The 26,767-nt window shown below is 36.3% G+C and overlaps 1 protein-coding gene and 1 pseudogene across 3 annotated transcripts in view; one reads left to right on the top strand and one right to left on the bottom strand.

Annotated features, from left to right (window-relative positions):
* Positions 1-26,767, bottom strand: part of RNF180 (ring finger protein 180) — a 278,091-nt gene that overhangs the window by 105,161 nt on the left and 146,163 nt on the right. Inside the window, exon 6 of one of the 3 annotated variants that reach the window (XR_012330704.1) lies at positions 12,112-12,224. The exons of the other annotated variants lie outside the window; for them this stretch is intronic. The gene's annotated coding sequence lies outside the window, so the exon portion shown is untranslated. The remainder of the gene's footprint in view (positions 1-12,111; positions 12,225-26,767) is intronic. 3 annotated transcript variants of the gene reach the window in all.
* Positions 6,169-6,553, top strand: LOC101317622 (zinc finger protein 706 pseudogene; annotated as a pseudogene).

Genomic DNA, 26,767 nt, shown 5'->3' with positions numbered 1-26,767 from the left:
ATAACTTTCTGCATACAGGTTTTTTGTCTTCTTAGGTAGGTTTATTCCTATATATTTTATTCTTTTTGTTGCAATGGTAAATGGGAGTGTTTTCTTAATTTCACTTTCAGATTTTTTATGATTAGTATATAGGAATGCAAGAGATTTCTGTGCATTAATTTTGTATCCTGCTACTTTACCAAATTCATTGATTAGCTCTAGTAGTTTTCTGGTAGCATCTTTAGGATTCTCTATGTATAGTATCATGTGATCTGCAAAGAGTGACAGCTTTACTTCTTCTTTTCCAATTTGGATTCCTTTTATTTCTTTTTCTTCTCTGATTGCTGTTGCTAAATGGTTTTTCAATTTTGTTTATCTTCCCAAAGAAACAGCTTTTAGTTTTATTGATGTTTGCTATTGTTTCCTTCATTTCTTTTTCATTTATTTCTGATCTGATCTTTATGATTTATTTCCTCCTGCTCACTTTCGGGTTTTTCTCTTCTTATTTCTCTAACTGCTTTAGGTGTAATGTTAGGTTTTTTATTTGAGATGTTACTTGTTTCTTGAGGTAGGATTGTATTGCTATAAATTTCCCTCTTAGTACTGCTTTTGCTCCATCACATAGGTTTTGGGTTGTCGTGTTTTCACTGTCCTTTGTTTCTAGGTAGTTTTCAATTTCCTCTTTGATTTCTTCAGCGATCTCTTGGTTATTAAGTAGTGTACTGTTTAGTCTCCATGTGTTTGTATGTTTTACAGATTTTTTACCTATAATTGATACCTAGTCTCATAGTGTTGTATTCCAGAAAGATACTTGATACCATTTCAATTTTCCTAAATTTATCAAGGCTTGATTTGTGACCCAGGATATGATCTATACTGGAGAATGTTCCATGAGCACTTAAGAAGAAAGTGTATTCTGTTGTTTTTGGATGGAATGTCATATAAATATCAATTAAGTCCATCTTGTTTAATGTATCATTTAAAGCTTGTGTTTATTTATTTTCATTTTGGATGATGTGTCTATTGGTGAAAGTGGGGTGTTTAAATCCCCTACTATGATTGTGTTAGTATCCATTTCCCCTTTTATGGATGTCAGCATTTGCCTTATGTATTGAGGTGCTCCTATGTTGGGTGCATAAATATTGACAATTGTTATATCTTCTTCTTGGATTGATCCCTTGATCATTAGGTAGTGTCCTTCTTTGTTTCTTGTAACAGTCTTTGTGTTAAAGTCTAGTTTTTCTGATATGAGAATTGCCAGTCCAGCTTTCTTTTGATTTCCTTTTGCATGGAATATCTTTTTCCATCCCCTCACTTTCAGTCTGTATTTGTCCCTAGGTCTGAAGTGGGTCTATTGTAGACAGCATATATATGGGTCTTGTTTTTGTATCCATTCAGCCAGTCTATGTCTTTTGGTTGGAGCATTTATTCCATTTACATTTAAGGTAATTATCGATATGTATGTTCCTATTACCATTTTGTTACTTGTTTTGGGTTTCTTATTGTAAATCTTTTCCTTCTCTTGTGTTTCCTGCCTAGAGAATTTCCTTTAGCATTTGCTGTAAAGCTCATTTGGTAGTGCTGAACTGTCTTATCTTTTGCTTCTCTGTAAAGGTTTTAATTCCTCCATCGAATCTGAATGAGATCCTTGCTGGGTACAGTAATCTTGGTGTAGGGTTTTCACTTTCATCACTTTCAATATGTCCTGCTACTCCCTTCTGGCTTGCAGTTTCTTCTGAAAGATCAGCTGTTCACCTTATGGGGATTCCCTTGTATGTGATTTGTTGTTTTTCCCTTGCTGTTTTTAATATTTTTTCTTTGTATTTAATTTTTGATAGTTTGATTAATATGTGTCTAGGCATGTTTTTCCTTGGATTTATCCTGCATGGGACTCTCTGCGTTTTCTGGACTTGATTAACTATTTCCTTTCCCATATTAGGGAAGTTTTCAACTTTAATATCTTCAAATATTTTCTCAGTCCCTTTCTTTTTCTCTTCTTCTTCTGGGACCCCTGTAATTCGAATGTTGGTGCGCTCAATGTTGTCCCAGAGGTCTCTGAGACCGTCCTTAATTCTTTTTTTTTTTTTTTGCGGTACACGGGCCTCTCACTGTTGTGGCCTCTCCCATTGCGGAGCACAGGCTCTGGACGTGCAGGCTCAGCAGCCATGGCTCACGGGCCCAGCCACTCTGTGGCATGTGGGATCCTCCTGGACTGGGGCATGAACCCGTGTCCTCTGCATCGGCAGGCAGACTCTCAACCACTGTGCCACCAGGGAAGCCCCTGACCTTAATTCTTTTCATTCTTTTTTCTTTATTCTGCTCTGTAGTAGTTATTTCCACTATTTTATCTTCCAGGTCACTTATCCATTCTTCTGCCTCAGTTATTCTGCTGTTGATTCCTTCTACAGAGTTTTCTATTTCATTTAATGTGTTGCTCATTATTGTTTGTTTGCACTTTAGTTCTTCTATGTCCTTGTTAAACGTTTCTTGTGTTTTCTCCGTTCTATTTCCAAGATTTTGGACCATCTTTACTATCATTATTCTGAATTCTTTTTCAGGTAGACTGCCTATTTCCTCTTCATTTGTTTGGTCTGGTGGGTTTCTACCTTGCTCCTTCATCTGCTGTGTTTCTCTGTCTTCTTATTTTGCTTAACTTACTGTGTTTGGAGTCTCCTTTTCACAGGCTGCAGGTTCGTATTTCCTGTTGTTTTTGGTGTCTGCCCCCAGTGGCTAAGGTTCATTCAGTGGGTTGTGTAGGCTTCCTGGTGGAGAGGACTAGTGCCTGTGTTCTCGTGGATGAGGCGGGAGCTTGTCTTTCTGTTGGGTAGGACTGCATCCAGTGGTGCGTTTTGGGGGTGTCTGTGACCTTATTATGATTTTAGGCAGCCTCTCTGCTAATGGGTGGGGTTGTGTTCCTGTCTTGCTAGTTGTTTGGAATAGAGTGTCCAGCACTGTAGCTTGCTGGTTGTTGAGTGGAGCTTGGTTTAAGCATTGAGATGGAGATCTCTGGGAGAGCTTTTGCTGTTTGCTATTACATGGAGCTGGCAAGTCTCTGGTGGGCCAATGTCCTGAACTCGGCTCTCCCACCTCAGAGGCACAGGCCTGACACCCGGCCAGATCACCAAGACCCTGCCAGCCACAGGGATCAGAAGAAAAGGGAGAAAAAAAGAAAGAAAGACAGGAATAAAATAAAATTTATTAAAATAAAAAATTATTAAAAATAAAAAACCTAAAAAAGTAAATAAAAAAAAGTAGCAACCAAACCAAAAAACAAATCCAGCAATGATAATAAGCACTAAAAACTATACTGAAAAGAAAAATAAACAACAAAAAATCGGACAGACAGAACCCTAGGACAAATGCTAAAAGCAAAGTTATACAGACAAAATCATACAAAGACTCATACACATACACACTCAGAAAAAGAGAAAAAGGAAAACAACATATATATCATTGCTCCCAAGGTCCACTACCCCTATTTTCGGATGATTCATTGTCTATTCAGGTATTCCACAGATGCAGTGTACATCAAGTTGATTATGGAGATTAAACCCGCTGCTCCTGAGGCTGCTGGGAGAGGTTTCCTTTTCTCTTCTTTGTTCACACAGCTCCTGGGGTTGGTTCTGCTCTGGATTTGGCCCCACCTCTGTGTGTAGGTTACCAGAGGTATGGGGTTAAAGGAGCAGCTGATTTGGGGGCTCTGGCTCAGTGAGGCTGGGGGGATGGAGGGGTACGGAATGCGGGGAGAGCCTGCAGTGGCAGAGGCAGGTGTGTCATTCCAACAGCCTTAGGTGCACCGTGTGTTCTTCCCGGGAAGTTGTCCCTGGATCACGGGACCCTGGGAGTGGTGGGCTGCACAGGCTCCCAAGAGTGGGGGTATGGATAGTGACCTGTACTTGCACACAGGCTTCTTGGTGGCTGCAGCAGCAGCAGACTTAGCATTTCATGCCTGTCTCTGGTGTCCACGCTAATAGCCGCAGCTCGCGTCTGTCTTTGGAACTCATTTAGGTGGTGCTCTGAATCCCCTCTCCTCACGCACCCTGCAACAATGGTCTCTTGCCTCTTAGGCAGGTCGACTTTTTCCCAGACTCCCTCCCGGCTAGCTGTGGTGTACTAGCCCCTTTCAAGATGTGTTCACATAGCCAACCTCAGTCCTCTCCCTGGGATCTGACCTCCGAAACCAGAGCCTCTGTACCATTTTAAATGTTTGAAACAAATATCGTGGATATTATTCATAAAAACAATGCTTAAATTTTATTTGGTTTCCTGGGGGCTGGCTGTGAGGTGGCGTATAATCCTTTACTCAGCTGGAGATGCAAGTGGGACAGGATTTCAATTGTTGAACATCCCCAAAGGAGGGTGGCTAGTGATCCAAATCACAGCACCCAGGGTAATAATGCCTTTAATCTGGGCTGGTATCAATATTCAAAGGGCAAGGCATGAAAAACAGGGTAGCAAAGCTTCCATGGCAGTAATGAAAGTTATGACATTTCAGGAATTCTGTGCTTTTTGTATTTTTTTAATTTTATTTATTTATCTTTGGCTGCATTGGGTCTTCATTGCTGCGCGCGGGCTTTCTGTAGTTGCGGCGAGCCAGGGCTACTTTTCGTTGCAGTGCATGGGCTTCTCATTGCAGTGGCTTCTCTTGTTGTGGAGTGCAGGCTCTACACGCATGGGCTTCAGTAGTTGTGGCACGAGGGCTCAGTAGTTGTGGCTCGTGGGCTCTAGAGCACAGGCTCAGTAGTTGTGGCATACAGGCTTAGTTGCCCCACAGCATGTGAGATCTTCCCAGACTAGGGCTTGAACCCATGTCCCCTGCATTGGCAGGCAGATTCTTAACCACTGCGCCACCAGGGAAGCCCTGGAATTCTGTGTTTGATGTAAGCCTCTAGACATGGTAGGGGAAAGGTGAAAGGGTCTGACACCCAGAGTAAAGAGACAAAAGATGGCTATAAAGTTATTAAGGCATGAATTATGTAAATTAGAGCTCCAGTCCAAGCTGAAACAGTAGTGGAAATCAGGAAGTCTAAAGGTGGCCAGCTCAACAGAAGGCACAGGCTATACTTGGTAGCAAGACAGGTTTTGACCCATCCTCTGGTACCTCATAAGGTAACAAGCTTAGGAAGGATTGGTTCAGATGCAATGTGAGGCTGAGCTGGGCAAAGCTGGGACAAGCAATGATCTATATTACCTATGTTTACATCAAGTAGGAGTGCAAAGCAAAAGTCTGACTACATATGTCTTTGATTGTGATTTGGTTTTTCTTAACATTTTAACATTTCTAAAATTGGTATCTAATTTCAAATCAGATATATGTCTTTCATTTGAAAATCTTCCCACCTCTCCACAAAGTCTTCATTGATTAAATTGATGGTCAAATTTGTTTCTCAAAAATAATCACTAAGGGGCTTCCCTGGTGGCACAGTCTGGGAGGATCCCACATGCCGCGGAGCGGCTGGGCCCGTGAGCCATGGCCGCTGAGCCTGCGCGTCCAGAGCCTGTGCTCCACAACTGGAGAGGCCACAACAGTGAGAGGCCCGTGTACCGCAAAAAAAAAAAAAAATCACTAAGATTATATATGTTTCTCTTCCTAGTGTTTTTTCCTATGTATTAGCACTCCTTTAAATTTAAAAATAAAAAACAAAATTAATACATCAAACTAAAAATCTTCTGCACTGCAAGGAAAATCATCAACAAAATGAAAAGGCAACCCACTGAATGGTAGACAATATTTGCAAATCATACATCTGATAAGGGGATTATATCCAAAATATATAAAGAATTCACAAAACCCAATAGCAAAAAACCCCAAACAATCCAATTAAGAAATAGACAGAGGATCTGAATAGATATTTTTCCAAAGAAGACATGCAGATGGACAACAGGTACATGAAAAGATGCTCAACGTCATTAATCATCAGGGAAATGCAAATCAAAACCACAATGAGATATCACCTCATACCTGTCAGAATGGCTATTATCCAAAAGACAACAAATAACAAGTGTTAGTGAGGATGTGGATTAAAGGGAACCCTGTGCACTGTTGGTGGGAATATAAATTGGTGCAGTAATTATGGAAAATAGTATGGAGGTTCCTCAAAAAATTAAAAATAACTCTCCCTCCTGCCACCTCCCCTGGCCCTCTTGTGCTGTGCGGTTTCTCTGATGCAAGACTGTCCCGGCCCAGATATGGCTCATGGACAGCAGAAGATTCAGTCTCAGCAGAAAAATGCCAAAAAGCTGGACAAAAGAAGAAACAAGGACATGACCAAAAGCCTGCTGCCAAAACTGCCTTAATATATATCTGCACTGTCTGTAAGACACAAATGCCAGACCCTAAGACCTTCAAGCAGCACTTTGAGAGCAAGCATCCTAAGACTCCACTTCCTCCAGAATTAGCTGATGTTCAGGCATAAAGTTGTTTACAGGGGAAGTTGTGACACCTTTGACTCTTCTCCTGTCTCAGACCTTAGGTAACAAACCTGCAGCTGCTTTTCTAACAAACTGTTGATCAGCAAAAATAAAGGGGCTACAGAAACACTCATTTTTATGCTGTTCCCTTTTGGTCTTCATGCAAAGACAATTCTGTGCAAATGTACCGTTGACTCTGATTTGGAAATCTGAAAATCAATTCATCCTTGTTATAAAATTTTTTTTATAATTGTAATTATATTGATGTTCATATTGTATAAAATAACTCATTTAATAAAGTAGTACTTTGATTTTACAACATCACAGGATAAATGGTTCTAGAAATTCTATTCTAACTTTCTACATTATTTGCCTTATAAAAATCTAATGAATTCATCAGCTAGAATTGCAAGCACAATTCTTATCTCCCTTTCTAATGCAGGGGCATGTTCATAGTTAAACTAGAGCAGACTCATTCATTAAATCTGTGCACACGATTTTATTGGAAGCTGCTGACCTAGGTGAAGAATGACTTATCTGCTGCCTTAGTATATTGCAATCATGTGTCATTTTCCCCTCTGATTGTTTCTTGTGATTGAGGTTGGAATATTTAAACTTGCTGTGTGACCTGGCTATACCTGCCAGCCATGTATGGCCTGTAGACTAACTGATAAATTCCTTAAAGTGGTTGGATTGTCAGTGAGCCCGTGTGAAAAATTAGGTTCTGAAGTATATGCCACAATGAAGTAATCAGCCTATTGTTCAATACAAAATATGATGGAACATACGTGAACTGGTAAAGATCTATCTTTTATAAATTATACTTGATTCTTTGAAAATTGTTCAAGTTCTTTCATTTAAAATTGAAACTCATAATTTTCGAAGGAGTTTTTAGAAGTTAATTACAATTTGGCCAATTTATGAACGGATTCTGCATTAACAGAAGGATTGGAATGGCTTGTGACTGGGTTAAATCCCAGTGAGTAGTTGATTTTTACTTTGTGCTGGTTCCTAAAATCAAAGGCTGTGTACAGCATGACTTCCGTCTGAACTAGAAAAGTATTAAAATAGGCCAATATCCACATTTTTTAGGCTCTAAGGATGGGAAGTGGGTTTGTTCCAATGAATGAGGTAAATCCTGCCCAGTTAAAAAAGACTAATTTAGGTTTCTTCTAATTTGCTTTTGCCAACTATTAATACAAGTGAAACTGCTGTAACTCAGTTTAAATTTAAAGTTGATAGAATAGGAAGAACACTCAAATATTTACTGGTAATTGCTTAGAGCTGCAAATCTGATCCTGTGGATTACAAAATGCATTTCCTCTTTCTGCTGTAACTCATCACTGCATTTGTTTTGTAGCTATACATATTCTGCCCCCCTTGTTTGTCTTCACTGTAAGTTTAAAATAAGATATTTCCAAGGAAAAGCTTCAGTGGTGATAATTTCTTAGTAACTCCTATTCTTATACTCTTACTTTAAAATAGTCATTTTTTCATGTATTTGATTTCTTCAGTTTCAGATTTATTATTTGTTAATTCCCAATATGTTTGTTACCAGAACATTAGAGTTGGCCTAATTGCTTATAGTGGTTATTAACAGAGGTTCTGGTTAAATTACAATTTAAAAGTTTTTAAAAGTGCTTTGAGCATATGTATGTTTATATTAGTAATAAATCATTTAAAAACCTTTCACAAGTTTTGGTTTAATTTTTTTTCATTTGTTTTACTGACTAATTCAGAATAAAAGCTTTATGTTCTTGTTAAAAAAAAAATTAAAAATAGAACTGCAATATGACCCAGAGAGTCCACTTCTGGGTATTTGAAGAAAACGAAAACACTACTTCAAAAAGATATGCGCACCCCTATGTTCATTGCAGCATTATTTTCAACAGCCAAGGTATGGAAAAAACCTAAGTGTTCAATGATGGATGAATGGATAAAGAAATTGTGGTATTTATACACACACACACACATAGACACATACTGGCATACTATTCAGACATAAAAAAGAATGAAATCTTGCCCTTTGTGACAACATGAATGAACCTTGAGAGCATTATGCTACGTGAAATAAGTCAAAGACAGACAATAATTATATATGAAATTTAAACAACAACAACAACAAGAAACCAAGCTCATAGATACAAAGAACAGATTGGTAGTTGTCAGAGGTGGGAGATGGGTGGGTGGGAGAAATGGGTCAAGGGGGTCAAAAGGTATATAAACTTCTAGTTATAAAATAATTAAGTCATGAGGATATAATGTACAGCATGATGACTATAGTTAATAATACTGTATTGTATGTTGGAAAGTTGCTAAGAAACTAGATCTTAAAAGTCTTTATCATAAGAAAAAAAACCTTTTTTTAAAACTGTGTATGGTACCAGATGGTAACCAGACTTGTGGTGATCATTTCACAACACATATAGAGAATCATTATGTTATACACTGGAAACTAGTATAATGTTACATGTAAATTACACATCAATTAAAAAATCCCCTCAAAACCCAAAAAACAAAATGAAGATTATTCTCTCTCTTGATATGTTCTTCCTTAAAGATACACATGTACAAATCTCTCCTATTAGAAACAACAGAAAAACCTCTCCTTGGATGCTGTGTTTCCATCTAGCTACAATCACCTCTCTCATTCCCTTCAGAGTCAAGTTCCTGGAAAGAAAAGAATATAATTTCTGCTTATTATTTCCCACTACCTACTTAAAATAAAACTGCTCTAGCCAAAAGTCATCTATCTATGACCCAATTGCCAAATCCAGCAGCATATTTTTAGTACTCATTGTACTCGACAATTCTGTAGCATTTAATGCTGTTGGCCAATTTCTCCTCTTAAAACTGTCCTTTTTAAGAAAATTAACCATCTCCACTCTGTCCACTTCCTACCTTCCAGATGCAACCATCCCTGTCAACAGTGGTGAATCCTTTCATACTTTCTCTTGGCTCATGCAAAATATAAAAGCACATGTGCACATAAATACTCTGCTGTCACTTTTCTCAACATACCATAGATGCCTCTCCAAGTTAGTAGATATTGATCTTTTAGTCTTTTTTTCTAACCTACATACACACATATTTTACATAAATAGGATGATCTATCTGCTTTTTATATTTCAATTTTTTTTCTCTCTCTTTTTTTTCCCCCCACTGGCCTGCCCCCTCCCTGCTCTCTGTAGACTTGCTCCTCCTCCCACTTTCCCCTGTCTCATTTCTTGTAGTGTTCCATCTTGCACCTTATCATTTCCTCTGTGAGGCCTGATCATTGTCCTTGTATTACTCTACCCTCTGTAAACATTCCACCTCTTCCTTTATGACTCTACTCTTTTTATACCTTCCATAATACCTATATTGACTATCTACATATGTCCCCCTTTATTACATTTCTAAGACACTTGTGGGCATGGATTATGTTTTATTTATGTTTCCTAATTCCAGAACTTAGAGGGAAGAATAGAAATAGGAATCAGGGAGATAAGCATAGAGGAAATTTAAGACAAGGAGACAATTTGGGGAAATCATGGAGTTTGTGGATGAGGTACCTGTCAATCTGACAGGATGAGAGCTTTTCCAATAAGGAGTAGGAAATATTCCTTGAGAGTTAAGGTGGGTCATTTGCTACTGGTCAGGAATGGGCAAAGTATAGCCTATGTGGCAAATACGACCTGCTATCTGTATTTTTTTGTAACTAAAATTTCAGTGGAACGTAACCATGCTCATTGGTCTATGTATTGTGTATGGCTATTTTTGTGCCACCATAGCAGAACTAAGTAGTTATGACACCATAGCAGAACTAAGTAGTTGTGACAGAGACTGTACGGTCAGCAAAGCCTACTACAGTACAGGTCACTGCATGTCAGCCTGAGATGTCTCATTATGTTCCTGAATGGAATATAGCATTGCTAATTTCCACCACAATAAACAAATATTTATTGAGTGAACAAAGCATTATTTCAGGCCTTGGGGATTTTCTTAGTCTGCCTGGGCTGTGATAACAAAATACCATAGACTGGGAAGGTTAAACAATAGTCATTTATTTCTCACAGTTCTGGAGGCTGGGAATCCAAGATCAGGGTGCTAGCATGGTTGGGTTCTGGTGAAAAACCTCTTCTTGACTTGCAAACACCCATCTTCTCATTGTGTGTTCACATGGCCTTTCCTCTGCGGGTGTGGAAAGAGATCTCTCTCTCTTCCTTTTCTTATAAGGCAGCCAATACTATTAGATTAGGATGCCACCCTTATGACTTCATTTAACCTTAATTACCTCCTAAAAACCCTATCTTCAAATACAGTCACAGAAGGGGTTAGAGCTTCAAGGAATGAATTTTGGGGGGATAAAATTCAGTCCATCGCAGGGATATACAAGGCACTAGGGATGTTGTGGTGAACATATGAAGCAATTAAGTCCTCTGAACTAATTCTTTAAAAAAGAAAAAAAAATGTGAAGAAGAGATAGTTTCAAGAATGTGAGTGCTAAAAGGCACAAAGAGGCAATAATTAAGGCATGGGGTACCAAGGTCCTGAAACAGAGTGGTTGTGTTGAGAATTTAAGGCATTTTGAAAGTAAAATCAGCAGAAGCTAATTCTCATTCGAATGGAGGAGGACACACTGGTTTCATAACGAATAATTTTGATTTTTTTCCTCATAAATCTTAAAATCTCTGAATTCACAATTTCATTTTGATTTGCATTCCCCTATTTCTTTTGAACACTTTAAAAAGAAGTCAAAGATCTTAGTTTCTGACTTCCAGGCAGGTGAGAAGTCCCATTGGGCCATAACACAAAGAACACAGCTCTATATCAAAAGCCATTTTTAAGCCTCCAGCAACAATCCCTATACCCGTCAATCAGTTCCAGATCCACTAAATCCAGTTACTTCTAAGCCACAGCATGTCACACATTACTTTAGAGAGCAAAGTGGTCTTTTATTAGTCTTCTCTCTTCTTTACTGAACCTCTTGGGCTCTTTTCTTGCCTTATTCCATTCTCCTTAATTTTCTTTTGTTTCTCTATCACAGAAAAACTTTTATATATTAATTAAATTTGTTCCAAATATTGGTTATCCATAACCCTTCTTCTCCATTCAGGCAGAAACAGGTAATGTTCAACTGCCTCAAAGAATGGATGACACAGCAGTATGTAGATAAAAAAGGAATTAAATTATTAAATATTTGGTATTTGAGTTTCAAAAGCCTAGGATTCTGAGTATAAACGATAGATTTAGAAGACCTTTTTCCTACTCCTCCTATCCCTTTATACTCAACACATACTAGATAAAGATTTTATGGGATTGGAGCAAGAGCCTATTGGATCTCCAAAAAGGTACTCTACAACAAGGTAGAGTACCTCCAAAAAGTACCTCCAAAAGTAGAGTACCTCCAAAAGTACCTCCAAAAAGGTAGAGTACCTCCAAAAGTACCTCCAAAAGGTAGAGTACCTCCAAAAGTACCTCCAAAAAGGTACTCTACAACATGTTCACCTTAGCTTAAAACTGGAAGGAGGATGATAGGACAGAAAATACCATCAGGTTTAGGGTCTGGATAGCAGGAAACCTGTAACTTCCAATCTCTAGAATATAGTCTAAGGAGGAAGCGAGGTCTCAGAAGTCTCTTATGCTTAGCATGGTATGGGAGCAGCATAGAATGGCATTTATCTGGCACCAAGTAGACAGTAAAGATCTTTTAGTCAATACAAGAAGGAAAATAAATACCTTTCTTTCTCAGTCTTTCTGAGTATAAGCTCAGTAGGTATCAGTAAGGCCAAATTCCACCCCACCTTCAACATGCTGACACTTGGAAGGTTCTAGAAACTTAGAACATAGACCTAGAGGTAAAAAGAGGAGAAAGGCTTGACCGATTAAGATTTAGTTTCTAGCCTCCAATAGAAAGGGGGCTTAAAATAGAAATTCAAATTCATTCATTTATTCAACAAGTATCCACTGTGTACTTATATGTACAAATAACTTTTAATAAAAAATAAAGCTACAGGGCTTCCCTGGTGGCGCAGTGGTTGAGAGTCCGCCTGCCGATGCAGGGGACGTGGGTTCGTGCCCTGGTCTGGGAAGATCCCATATGCCGTGGAGTGGCTGGGCCCTTGAGCCATGGCCGCTGAGCCTGCGCGTCCGGAGCCTGTGCTCCGCAACGGGAGAGGCCACAACAGTGAGAGGCCCGCGTACCACACACACACACAAAATAATAAAAAAAAATAAAGCTACATTCCCTGAATATCTGAGTTTGTGGATTATGAGTCATTCCTAGAACATATTATTCACTTTCTTATCTTTTCCTTATATCATTTAATTTCTTCACATACATTTGAAGTACATCCACTTTTCTTTAAATCTTATCTATTGCATTTATCTCATACCTGACACAAAGTCCATGCTATGTCACAGAAAAAGTTCAGATATTAAAGTTATCAGAAAATCACATGATTAAGAAACAGCATATGGAAGTTACTTTAAATATACAGACATATATATTACAGAATTCTCTTCATTCCTGATTCTTAAAAAATGTAAGTTTTTATAAATGTCATTGTTGTGTCATAAGAATCTGTATTTCTAGTTTCAGAATATGACTCCAAATTTGCATAAATACATATTCCAAATTTGACAGTTTTGGACTTCTAACATATGCTAGTGCTAGCTTCCATATCAGTCATCAAAAATATATTTTAAGAAACAACTGGAAAAGTTTCTTACATCACCAAAAAAGATTTTGGGTCAATATGGGGAACAAGGCAAATGCAGTAAGTCTCCCTCCAGTACTAATTAAATAAAAATGTTAGATTAACTGTTCAAAAACCTAACACATATGTTGCAGATATAGCTTGGGAGTCAAGGCTCTAAGCTCTATGTATAGCAGTGAGCTAAAAAGGCTGTTTGGTCTGAGGAATATAGTACAGAAGCCAGCTAATCTAGGCAAAGAATTGGCAGAAGGATACCAGCACTCTAAACCTGCACTATTTGTAGGTGTGATGTCTAAATTAGCACCTCCCAAGAAGCTTGGAAACCCTAAATAGAGAAAATAAAATTAAAATAAGTCCTGTACTAGTGAAAGCCACAGCAAAGTCAAACACAAAACTGGCTCCAAGGGGTTTCTTCCACAACTCAGGGCCCTTGAAATTCACATAGAAACAACTCCCACTGAAGATAAGCTCACAGTCAAAAGTTACAAAGTATGTCAGAAAACAACCTGTCAATAAAAAAGTATTAGTAGATGTATGAATGGGAAGAATTCACTTTTAAAAAACTACATATAACTGAGAAATATGTAAGAAACTTTAAAATAATTGTGTTAAAAGAAATTTTAGGGACTTCCCTGGTGGCGCAGTGGTTAAGAATCTGCCTGCCAGTGCAGGAAACACAGGTTTGATCCCTGGTCCGGGAAGATCCCACATGCTGTGGAGCAACTAAGCCCGTGAGCCACAGTTACTGACTCTGTGCTCTAGAGCCCATGAGCCAAAACTACTGAGCCCGTTTGCCACAACTACTGAAGCCTGTGCGCCTAGAGGTCATGCTCTGCAACAAGAGAAGCCACTGCAATGAGAAGCATGTGCACTTCAATGAAGAGTAGCCCCTGCTCACCGCAACTAGATAAAGCTCGTGTGCAGCAATGAAGACCCAATGTAGCTGAAAATAAATATAAATTAAATAAATAAATTTAAAAAATAAATTAAAAAAAAGAAATTTTTAAAGAAGAATATAGTTAATTAGACAAGAACAGGATATAATAAAAATATAATAATGTAATAACTTTGTATAGTGTATAATGTACAAAAATACCGAATCACTACATTGTACATCTGTAACTAAATAATATTGTAAGTCAACTACAATTCAATTAAAAATATACATATATATATAATAAAAACAAAAAGTGAACTTGAATAAGAATCCAAATGGAGACTGTAAATATGAAAAAAGTAAGGTTAAAGAAGATAGAATTATAAGATTGGAAAAATTGCTAAAGGTAAATACAGAACAATTACTCTGTAAGATTCTCAACTTATTTTATAGAGGCAAGATACAAACTTCCTTCTAAAAACAAACAAACTCATAGAAAAAGAGATCATTATTTATGGTTATCAAAGGCAGTTGGGGGAGGGGTAATTGGATGAAGGTAATCAAAAGGTACAAACTTCCAGGTATAAAATAAATACTAGAGATGTAATATACAACATGATAAATACAATTAATACTGCTATATGTTATATATGAAAATTGTTAAGAGAATAAATCCTAGGAGTTCTTATCACAAGGAAAGGATATTTTTTTCTATTTCTTTAGTTTTGTATCTATATGAAATGATGAATGTTCACAAAACCTAGTGGGGTAATCATTGCATGATATATGTGAGTCAAATCATCTTGCTGTATACCTTAAACTTATACAGTGCTCTATGTCAATTATATCTCAATAAACCTGGAAGAAAAATATAAGAGATAAAAGAAAAGAAAATTCCTTGAATTGAATCCTTCCAAGTATGGAGTAAGGCTATAAGGAATTTTATAAAATCATCTAATTCAGCACTAAAATCATGGTTTCTCTAAAAATCTCTTTCAAATAATATACTACATATTTCTCCAATAATTAAACTGTATTATACTCTTCTAGATTGGCAGTCCACAACTCGTGTCAAATATGTGGGAACAATTCTGTTTTTTTCCTGGCTAACTTATTAATTCACTGACTGGCTCTCTGATATGACTATTCTAAAAACTTTGCCATTTGCCATTCCTTTCAAATTCTTCCTGGATCTACAACTTCTCTTTCTCTAATGGCTTCTCACATTAAAAATAAAAAGAACCACACACACAGATACAAAAACCCAAACACACAAAAAACCCAAATTCTCTTAGTCTTGCAATTTGATCCAACTACTACCTTCCCTCTCTCTTCTTCCTATCACAGCTAAACTTCTCAAAAGAACTGTCTCTACTTTTCATCTAACTTGATCTGTTGGCAGATTTGACACTGTTATTCTCTTCTTCAAAATTTTAAATTTCTTGAAATATTCATCACTTATCTTGTGTGATTTTGTCTGTTAAGGTCTGCCTTTACCATTTGTCCTAGAGTTCTGTCTGTTCTTTTTTTTTTAGTTTTGTTTGTTTGTTTTTCTTTTTATGAGTGTGTGTGTGTGTATGTTTCTTTGTGTGACTTTTGTCTGTTTAGTTTTGCTTTTCCCATTTGTTTTGGGATTCTATCTGCTCATGTTTTTTTTAATTTCTTCCTTTTCTTCAGAGCCATGCAGCTGGCAGGGTCTTGGTGCTCCAGTCAGATGTCAGGCCTGAGCCTCCAAGGTGGAGAGTTGAGTCCAAGACATTGGACCACCAGAGACCTCCCGGCTCCATGTAATATCAATTGGCGAGAGGTCTTCCAGAAATCTCTGTCTCAACACTAACAGCCATCTCCATCCAACGGCCAGCAAGCTCAAGTGCTGGATGCTCCATGCCAAACAACTAGCAAGACAGGAACACATCTCCACCCATTCGCAGAGAGGCTGCCTAAAGTCATACTAAGTTCACGGACACACCAAAACACATGGCCAGACACGGCCCAGTCCACCAGAAGGAGAATATCCAGTACCACCCACCAGAAAACAGGCACCAGTTGCTCCAACCAGGAAGCTTACACAAGCCACTGAAACAACCTCATCCACTGGGGGCAGACACCAAAATTAGCAGGAACTACGAACCTGCAGCCAGTGAAAAGAGGACCACAAACATAGTAAGTTAAACAAAATGAGAAGACAGGGAAATATGCAGCAGATGAAGGAGCAAGGTAAAAACCCACCAGACCAAATAAATGAAGAGGAAATAGGCAGTTTACCCAAAACAGAATTCAGAGTAATGACAGTAAAAATGATCCGAAATCTTGGAAATAGAATGGAGAAAATATAAGAAATGTTTAACAAGGACCTAGAAGAACTAAATAGCAAACAAACAATGATGAACAACACAATAAATGAAATTAAAAATTCTCTAGAAGGAATCATTAGCAAAAGAACAGATAAGTGACCAGGAAGATAGAAGAGCGGAAATAACTGCTGCAGAGCAGAATAAAGAAAAATGAGTGAAAAGAATTGAGGACAGTCTCAGAGACATCTGGGACAACATTAAATGCACCAACATTCAAATTTTAGGGGTCCCAGAAGAAGAAGAGAAAAAGAAAGTTTCTGAGAAAATATTTGAGATTACAGCAGAAAACTTCCCTAAAATGGGAAAAGATATAGTCAATCAAGTCCAGGAAGTGCAGAGAGTCCCAAACAGAATAAATCCAATGAGTAACATGCCAAGACACAAATTAATCAAACTATCAAAAATTAAACATAAAGAAAAAATATTAAAAGCAGCAAGGGAAAAGCAACAAACAACATACAAAGGAATCTACATAAAGTTAAAAGCTGATCTTTCAGCAGAAACTCTGCCATCCAGAAGGGAGTGGCAGGATGTATTTACAGTGATGAAAGAGAAAAACCTACAACCACGATTACTCTACCTAGCAAGGATCTCATTCAGGTTCGACAGAGAAATGAAAACCTTTACAGACAAGCAAGAGCTAAGAGAATTCAGCACCACCAAACCAGCTTTACAACACATGCTAAAGGAACTTCTCTAGGCGGGAAACATAACAGAAGAAAAGGATCTACAAAAACAAACCAAAACAATTAAGAAAGTGGTAATAGGAGCATACATATTGATAATTACCTTAAATGTAAATGGATTAAATGCTCCAACCAAAAGACACAGACTGGCTGAATGGATACAGAAACAACACCTGTCTATATGCTGTCTACAAGAGACACACTACAGACCTAGGGACACACACAGACTGAAAGTGAGAGGATGGAAAAAGACATTCCATGCAAATGGAAATCAAAAGAAAGCTGGAGTAGCAATGCTCATATCAGACAAAATAGACTTTAAAATAAAGACTACTACAAGAGACAAAGAAGGACACTACCTAATGATCAAGGGATCAATCCAAGAAGAAGATATAACAATTGTAAATATTTATGCACCCAACATAGGAGCAACTCAATACAAAAGGCAAATGCTAACAGCCATAAAAGGGGAAATCGACAGTAACACAAACATAGTAGGGGACTTTAACACCCCACTTTCACCAATGGACAGATCATACAAAATGAAAATAAATAAACACAAGCTATAAATGACACAACAGACCAGGTAAAATTAGTTGATATTTATCAGACACTCCATCCAAAAACAACAGAATACACCTTTTTCTCAAGTGCTCATGGAACTTTCCCAAAGAGAGACCATATCTTGGGTGACAAATCAACCACTGGTAAATTTAAGAAAATTGAAATCATATCAAGGATATCTTCCGACCACAATGCTATGAGACTAGATAACAATAACAGGAATAAAACTGTAAAAAATAAAAACACATGGATGCAAACAATACGCTACTCAATAACCAAGAGATCACTGTAGAAATCAAAGAGGAAATGAAAAAATACCTGGAAATAAATGACAATGGAAACATGATGACCCAAAACCTACGGCATAAAGCAAAACAGTTCTAAGAGGGAAGATTATAGCAATACAATCCTACCTCAAGAAACAAGAAAAATCTCAAATAAACAACCTAACCTTACACCTAAAGAGATTAGAAAAAGAACAAAACAACCCCAAAGTTAGCAGAAGAAAAGAAATCATAAAGATCAGATCAGAAATAAATGAAAAAGAGGTAAAGGAAATAATAGCAAAGATCAATAAAACGAAAAGCTGGTTCTTTGAGAAGATAAACAAAATTGATAAACCATTAGCCAGACTCATCAAGAAAAAAAGGGAGAATATTCAAATCAACAGAATTAGAAGTGAAAAAGGAGAAGTAACAACTGACACTGGAGAAATACAAAGGAACATGAGAGACTACTACAAGTAACCATACGCCAATAAAATGGACAACCGGGAAGAAATGGATAAATTCTTAGAAAAGTACAACCTCCCGAGACTGAACCAGGAAGAAATAGAAAATATGAACAAACCAATCACAAGCACTGAAAATTGAAACCATGAATAAAAATCCTCCAACAAACAAAAGCCCAGGACCAGAAAGTTTCACAGGTGAATTCTAACAAACATTTAGAGAAATGCTAACACTTACCCTTCTCAAAATCTTCCAAAATACAGCAGAGGGAGGAACACTCCCAAACTCATTCTATGAGGCCACCATCACCCTGATACCAAAACCAGACAAAGATGTCACAAAAAAAGAAAACTACAGGCCAGTATCACTGATGAACATAGATGCAAAAATCCTGAACAAAATACTAGCAAACACAATCCAACAGAACATTAGAAGGATTATACACCATGATCAAGTGGGGTTCATCCAGGAATGCAAAGATTCTTCAGTATATGCAAATCAATCAATGTGATACACCATATTAACAAATTGAAGGATAAAAACCATATGATAATCTCAATAGATGCAGAAAAAGCTTTCAACAAAAGTTAACACCCATTTATGATAAGAACTCTCCAGAAAGTGGGCATCGAGGGAAACTACCTCAACATAATAAAGGCCATATATGAGAAACCCACAGTCAACATCACTCTCAATGGTGAAAAACTGAAACCATTTCCGCTGAGATGAGGAGCAAGAAAAGGTTGCCCAATCTCACCACTATTATTCAACATAGTTTTGGAAATTTTAGCCATGGCAATCAGAGAAGAAAAAGAAATAAAAGGAAAACAAATCAGAAAAGAAATAAAACTGTCACTGTTTGCAGATGACATGATACTATACATAGAGAATCCTAAAGATGCTACCAAAAAACTCCTAGGGCTAATCAATGAATTTGGTGAAGTAGCATTATACAAAATTAATGCACAGAAATCTCTTGCATTCATATACACTAACAGCCAAAATCTGAAAGAGAAATTAAGGAAACATTCCCATTTACAGTTGCAACAAAAAGAATGAAATACCTAGGAATAAGCCTACCTAAGGAGACAAAAGACCGGTGTGCTGAAAAATATAAGATACTGATGAAAGAAAGTAAAGACTATACAAACATATAGAGAGATATACCATGTTCTTGGATTGGAAGAATCAACATTGTGAAAATGACTATACTACCCAAAGCCATCTACGGATTCAATGCAATCCCTATCAAACTACCACTGGCATTTTTTGACAGAACTAGAACAAAAAATTTTACAATTTGTATGGAAACACAAAAGACCCTGAATAGCCAAAGCAATCTTGAGAAAGAAAAATGGAGCTGGAGGAATCTAACTCTCTGACTTCAGACAATACAACAAAGCTACAGCAATCAAGCAGTATGGTACTGGCACAAAAACAGAAATATAGATCAATGGAACAGGATAGAAAGCTCAGAAATAAACTCACACACTTATGGTCAATTAATCTATAACAAAGGAGGTAAGAATATAAAATGGAGAAAAGAGAGTCTTTTCAGTAAGCGGTGCTGGGAAAACTGGACAGCTACATGTAAACGAATGATATTAGAACAGTCTCTAACACCATACACAAAAATTAACTCAAAATGGATTAAAGACCTAAATTTAAGGCTGAACACTATATAACTCTTAGAGGAAAACATAGGCAGAACACTCTTTGATGTAAATTGCAGCAATATCTTTTTGGATCCACCTCCTAGAGTAATGGAAATAAAAACAAAAATAAACAAATGGGACCTAATTAAACTTAAAAGCATCTGCACAGCAAAGGAAACCACAAACAGAACAAAAAGACAACCCACAGAATGGGTGAAAATATTTGCAAACTAAGTGACTGACAAGGGATTATTCTCGAAAATATACAAACAGCTCATGCAGTTCAATAACAAAAAACAAACAACCCAATCAAAAAATGGGCACAAGATCTAAATAGACACTTCTCCAAAGAAGACATATAGATGGCAACAAGCACATGAAAAGATGCTCAACATCACTAATTATCAGAGAAATGCAAATCAAAACTGCAATGAAGTATCACCTTTCACTGGTCAGAATGAGGTATCACCTTACACTGGTCAGAAAGAGGTATCACCTTACATTAGTCAGAATGGCCATTAAAAAATCTACAAACAATAAATGCTGGAGAGGGTGTGGAGAAAAGGGACCCCTCCTATACTGTTGGTGGGAATGTAAATTGGTACAGCCACTATGGAGAACAGTACGGAGGTTCCTGAGAAAACTAAAAATAGAAGTACTGTATGATCCAGCAATCCCACTCCTGGCCATATATCCAGAGAAAACCATAATCTGAAAGGATACATGTACCCCAATGTTCACTGCAGCTCTATTTACAATAGTCAAGACATGAGAGCAACCTAAATGTACACTGACAGAGGAATGGATAAAGAAGATGTGGTACATATATACCATGGAATATTACTCAGCCATAAAAATGAATGAAGTAATGCCATTTGCAGCAGCATGGATGCACCTAGAGATTATCATAGTAAGTGAAGTCAGACAGACAGACAAATATCATATATCACTCATATGTGGAATCTAACTTTAAAAAATAAAGAAAGAAATGAACTTACTTACAAAACAGAAAGGGACGTACAGATATCAAAAACAAACTTATAGTTACCAAAGGGGAAACGTGGAGGGGAGGGATAAATCAGAAGCCTGGGATGAACACACACACACTACTATATATAAGACAGATAAGCAACAAGGACCTACTGTATAGCACAGGGAACTCTACTCAGTATTCTGTGATAACCTATATGAGAAAAGAATCTAAAAAAGAATGAATATATGTACATGTATAACTGAATCACTTTACTGTACACTTGAAACTAACACAACATTATAAATCAACTATACCCCAATAAAATTTTTTTAAAAAAGAAAACAAAACAAATAAAGGAGAGAAAGAGCATGTGAGAGATAAGAATGGTATGAAGAAGGCTATGGACATGGGAAGCAGCAGTTTGGATGTAGGTGTGCAACAAACATTAGAGGAAGTAATAATAAATAGATGTGGGTTGGGAACAAATGTCAGCAGAGAATATACAGATAGGTTTTTGTCCCCTCCACACAAATTCTCCCTACCTAAGACATTTGGCAATTTATAACAGAAATGGAAAATAAAAGTTTGAAAAATAAGTGGAATGTCATGTACACTAAAAAAAGGAGCAAAGAGTTGAATACAAATACTTCATTCCTAATTTATAATGTGGCTGGAATAAGATAAACTCTAAAGACTAGTACTATAGTTAGAATTCAACCTATAAATAACAAGCACTCAGATGCTTTGTCTATTGTGTAATAAAACTCAAAAAAAAGTAGGGAATTGTTTAAAATAATGCTAGCTGAAAGTAAAGGCATGACTTGAACTCCAGCTTCATCACCTTGTGGATATAAATTAATCAACATCAGAAACCAATAAGGAAGATAGATAAATTTATGATTAACAGTATTTGTAACCAAGGTTTCATAAACTGTGATCCATGGATAGAATGAGTAGGGGGTGGGTGGTCTATGAATTAGGATGGGAAAATGAATTATATATCAATTTTTCTAACCTCTATTTGAAATTTATCATTTCCTTCGATGATGAATGAAGGAGATAAATCTCAGCAGTATTAGCAGTACCTGTGACCTTGTCACCAACAGAAATTAAAGGTTTTTCACATAATATTACAGCTGGTGCAGATATCTCCAAATATCATTTACACTCATCACTTCAATGACTTTACAATAGTAATTATACCCACTGCTAGACCCTGTTATGTAATGCCTTAATAAAGAAACACATGTATTAACTGTATCACAAATTTTTATTATTTTGATAACTGTTTCGATATAATTACTTTCTTGTCCATGTATTTTCTTTTATGCATTTAAGACATTATTTAAGTTTGCCAAAGAGGTCTATGGCACAATAAAGATTAAAAAGTTATGGTCTAAGTATAAAATAAATTCAATTTGTTTACTACAGTTCACAGTCTGTTAACAGAACCCTTAGTGCCAGATATGTCTCAGAAATCAGAATTTTAAAAATGTCAGATAGGTAGAGAAGCTGCATATAATATAATGCCCCAGCACAGTCTGTGGCAGTGTTCTGGAATCAAACACTAAATATTTTCTCCAGTAAAACATGAAAATATATACAGCAATACGTAGTTTCCCTTTACTTCAATTCAGGTTTTACTGCCAAATGCATTTAGATCCAGACAAGTTTGGTGATCAAATGAATTATGAAAACAAAACAAAAAATATTGGTTTTAAGGGTTTTTGAATTTTAGAACTGTGATAAGGACTGTTGTCCTATTTTTGTATAGATGAATAAATATTCATCAGTTTTGTCATTTTCCCTATTTATATCTACTTTTCCCCCATAATTCTGAATAAATAACTTGTTTTACTCAGCATCATTTAAATTTCAATAGTAGCAAGGTTTTCTTAAAAGTTTCGTTATAGCAGATTTGTAGCAGAGAGTCATCTTAAGTCTTTTTTTACAATTTAGGAAAATTAGGTGATGAAATTTTGATAACTGATAATCATTCTGAGTGAGCTACATCCCTTGTAGTGAGGACTCTAATGTTTCTGGCTGCCAGTCACCTATAATATTCTGTGCTCACTCTAGTTTAGCTATTAATAGAGCTTCTTTGGTAATCATCATAGAATCCTCCAGCACACTTTTTTTCTGTTGGCACTGACACACATTAAGATATTCCCCTGACTTATGACCCATTTGGGGGAAACGTACTCATTTACCAAAGAAAACATATACTGGAAAGAAAAAGCAAGAAGAGAAAAGAGAAGACATATGTTATAATAAGTCAAATTGTTAAAAAAAAGGCACATAAAATAAACAAAGCACAATATACCTGCTCTGCTGGGAAATCAGTATACAAGACTGACATAAACCAAACCATGTCAAGCACTGGGTAATAAAAGGTCTGTAGAATTATACCATGAAAATGAACAAACTATGTTTGAAAGAAACAATATAGATGAATCTAGTTGGTAGTGCAAAGTTAAATCAAAACAGGAATCTCAAAAGAGTAAGCTCTTTATATAAAATTCAGAATTAAATAAAACTAAATAATATATTGATCACACATATGTGTAAGATATGAAACTAAAACAAGGCAAGAAATATATTTAACTGAGGATATTCTAGTTCCTGGGTTGAGCAATGGATTCATGAAGATTCATCAAATAATTAATTTTAAAAAAACCCCAGAACCCCAAAATAAGTAAAATGAAATAAAATAAGTAAATGTGCATAAATCAATGATGATGTTTCGTCATGAACTATGGATTATGAAAAACTCAATTTTGGGCAACTGAGGAAACAAGAAATGTTATACATTTTTTAAAAAGTTAATAGGTGTTCATGAAGCCATTTTGTTAATTGATTTTTCACTTCACAGCTGCTAACCAAAATATGAGAAAGGATAAATTAAGAAATATCAGTAGTTAAAAGTCTCTTTACCTAGTCAACTTTCAAGTACATTTTATTTAGCGATGTGATAGAACCAGCTTAAAGAGCAAAATGTGCATATCTCCTCCCAATTCTTCATTCAGTGATTTCATATTGGTTGCTTGAAATTAGCCATGGTGATTTATACCATGTATTTATACCATGGAAATCAGCAGGCAAGTGCTACAAGTCTGGGTTTTTTCCCCCTGGAGAAATATTTATCAGCACAGCACTGATTTTACTGAAGTATAGCTTACATAGAAAAAAATCACAAATGCACAATGAATTCTAACTGAAAACATCTGTGTAACCACTATCTGGCTGAAGAAATAGAATTTTACTAACACCCTGAAGGTCCCTCTCATGCTCCCTTCTCAGGAAACTGATTCTCAGACAGGTGGCTTATTTAAAATCACAGAGATAGTAAGTTTTAGAGCCAGGACTTATCTATAATGCATCTATAATGCTCTTATACAATGTCATTTTCATTGCCACCATATTTATTTCCCAGTCTTATATCTTGTTGAGACTGTCATAGCACAGCTTATTTGAATTAGCAGCTTCTTACAGAAGCACTTATCTTTCAGTGGGAGTTTTTGGTTGGGCAGAGATATCACTGTCAGTATATCACAAACATTCCTTTGGAGAACCTAGAAAAGGTTAGAGGGAAAATAAAAAGTACTTGCTGCTCACAAAAATGTTGGAGGACCCATTTTAATGGCTTTACTACTCAAAATAAATCACTCAAGGCTAAAATGAACTTTCTACAAGACAAGTGTAAAATAAAAAATATTTTTTGCTACTCATGGAAAGGTGTCTTGAGGAGTGCATGTTTCTCATTCATCAATGCCATTATGTTTCTGAAAATTAATGCTACCTAAATATTTTCCTTTTTAAGAAATAGGAAGCAATTGACTGAGACTGTTCATGATTAAACAAAGTGTTACTAGTAAACTACATATTTAAAATTCACATTAATTAATTGTTTGGACTGTGTGCCATGGTAATAGGAATGAGTCATCAGTATCTACAAACTCCTTAGCAGAGTGTGGGTATTAATTCTACTGTTCAATTTTGGCATATGAAAAAAGCAATACACAAGTAAGTTGGCATATTAAAGCATCCAGCACGGTGCCCAGAACATAGCTGACACTAGGTAAATGATGGTCTTGTCATTCTCCTGATTCCCCTAGACTGCTTTTTATTATCTATGTAGTAAGCAAAGGGAAGGAGCTAATTTTAAAGAATGGATAATTCAACAGCCTTATATTTAGCTTTGAAATACCTATATTCTTTTTCCTTTTCTACTTCCTATTAGATTAAGATAGTATGTATCCTTTTAGTAAGTTACCATTCTAAGTACAGGAAGATCAGAGCGGGGAATACTACCTGAAATGTAAAAGCTGCTAAAGGTAATCTACATGTTGAAAAATTTTTGGTAAGTATAAAAATAAAATGGCAATTCAAAAGGATTTCTTCAGAATAGGTATAAAACTGGCCATGAGGCCAGTATCATAGTTTTGTTTTCTGGTCAATAAGACCCTCAAATTGTGTCAACTAAGTAGGATTATCCAGTTGTCAAGTTGTATAAACACACCAAGATAAAAAGAGCCAAGCTTCCACGTTCAAATTTTGGTTCTATCACTCCAGCTGAGTAACCCTGGATAATGACTTAACTTCGCTTTGCTTGTGTTTTCTCATTTACAAAAGAAGAAAAATAAAAGTATCTTCCTCCTAGGACTGATGAGAGGTTAAATCAGCTAATATTCAAATGGTGCTTAATTAAAGCCTAGAAGTCAGTAAAAGCTATATGTGTTGTTATTTTTATTACTTCTTTAGCATATTACAATACTTATATTTATGGATACTGCCTTAAATTTGTCAAGAATATAAATAAATACTAATCATGATAAGGTTTGATCAAAATGTCCTTTAATTTTATCATTCACTGTATGTACCAAGCCACCAATCTTTTTTAAAAATATAAAAAAGTTGTTTTAATATGTAATTATTAATAATTGAATACATATTTTGTTAAAGTATCTTAATTACATTAAGTGATATTAAAATATTTCTAAAAGTACTACTTATAGTATAAAATAGCAAGAAATTATTAACTATAACACATGACTTCAGAAGACTTCTTTTCCTTAAGTACATTGCTGTGGGATAAGTCTGTATGGTACTTTCCTGTCTGAAAAGGTAGCTGACAGACTGAATAATACACATGGACAATGCCCAGACCATACATAAAAAAACAGAACTCTGACCCAAAATCTGCAGCAACCATCTCAGGAAACCAGCCCATTATCTATAGTAATCAGTCTAGGAAGTCAGACTACTATTTCTAGCAATTAGTCAAGAAATAACCCTGAAACAATGGCTAGGGCTTGATTAATAATGGATAGCTTCTCTAATTTTTGTCCTCATTTCTAACTTAGGACCAACTGAAGAAAGCCAACTACGTACCCCTAACCAATCACATAGGTGCCCTGCTTCTAGTCAGTCCATACCAACAGCATCCAGTCAGGGTACACCTGAAGCCTTCCTGTTTTTCCACTGTAAAGATTTTCCATTCATCTGCCTGCCTTTGGAGTCAGCCAAATGCAAGTGATGGTGGCTGACTCCCTTACTATACAGCAAGTTTGGAATAAATAGCCATTACATATTCTCATTCGGGTGGTCTTCATTTATTTTCACATAGTATTCATCTACAAGAGACCTCCCTCAAATTGCTAAGTAAAGTATATATTTACAGCATTTAATCAGATAATGGCATTCTCAGGAAGAAACAAAACTAGGGGAAAGGCAAGCCAATGAGTTTATTGTGTCTAAGAGTCATTTTTTTCAGATAAAAAGGAAAAACATTCTGCAATATCATAGAAAATATTTATAATATTCCGAGAAGCAATGA

This window comes from Tursiops truncatus, chromosome 3, assembly GCF_011762595.2.
Source record: "Tursiops truncatus isolate mTurTru1 chromosome 3, mTurTru1.mat.Y, whole genome shotgun sequence".
NCBI classification, from domain to species: Eukaryota; Metazoa; Chordata; class Mammalia; order Artiodactyla; family Delphinidae; genus Tursiops; species Tursiops truncatus.
Note: the sequence above shows the minus strand (reverse complement) of the source record. Positions and strands in the feature narration are given on the sequence as shown.